This window comes from Gadus chalcogrammus, chromosome 6 (assembly GCF_026213295.1).
Source record: "Gadus chalcogrammus isolate NIFS_2021 chromosome 6, NIFS_Gcha_1.0, whole genome shotgun sequence".
Taxonomy (NCBI): Eukaryota; Metazoa; Chordata; class Actinopteri; order Gadiformes; family Gadidae; genus Gadus; species Gadus chalcogrammus.
In genome coordinates this window covers 12219683-12220547 of record NC_079417.1, presented here as the reverse complement: position 1 = coordinate 12220547, position 865 = coordinate 12219683, and positions in this window count along the sequence as shown.

Below are 865 nucleotides of genomic sequence, written 5' to 3'. Positions count from 1 at the left end.
TGGCCTGACCTTTTTTCAACTTAATAATTGTATATACTGGATATCATATCAAGTAAAATATTACACAGGTGTTGCACTCCGCTGGAAATATGGAATGGAGTTTTAAATAAATTTAAATCAGCTAGATATATATTGATGCACATAATTAGTTTGGTTTGTCATTTCAGAATTTTACTGAAAAAAACATTACATAGGCTTTCATCTCTGAAGAAGTGGGGCCTTAGCCTGGCTCCGCCCGCCTAAGTACTTCCGCTCAATTTGAATTTCCCTTCAGTACTAGGTCTGGACCTGCTGTAATGTAATTTGGTTTTCTGGGGCCGCTACAGCGGCGCCCAATCAGCGAACAGAGGGCGTGTCTGAGAACAATGACGATGGCGTGTTGTCAACGATTAGACCCAGCTTCGAAAGTTGACTGCATACATCATCTCTGGCCTTACTATAAAATATTGATTTACAATGTGCAATTTTTCCCTGATAAATTAAATTAGACGAACAAAACCTGCAGCTGTCGTTGACGGACATTTTCGTGCAGACGCGCAAGGTGTTTGGTTTGTGTACAACCTGCGCGTGATTCCCGGCGCATGACATACGTCACAACGAAACGTTAGCGATTGGTTATGGCAGATCCAGAGTGGCACTGGGCAGATCCAATCATTTTAAACTTCAACAGACACCCGCCTTCAAGTGAGTTAACGTTTGTCAATTGATTCAGACTCTCTGTACAAATGAAAGGAAATGAAGTGAAGTACGAGAGTCTGGTAGAACCAGGCTAGTGGCCTATCGGACAGTGCGGAATGCGAGTGTGGCGAACCTGAACAGACTGCCGAGCACATAATCACCGGCTGCCCCCTATACAGCCCACCCT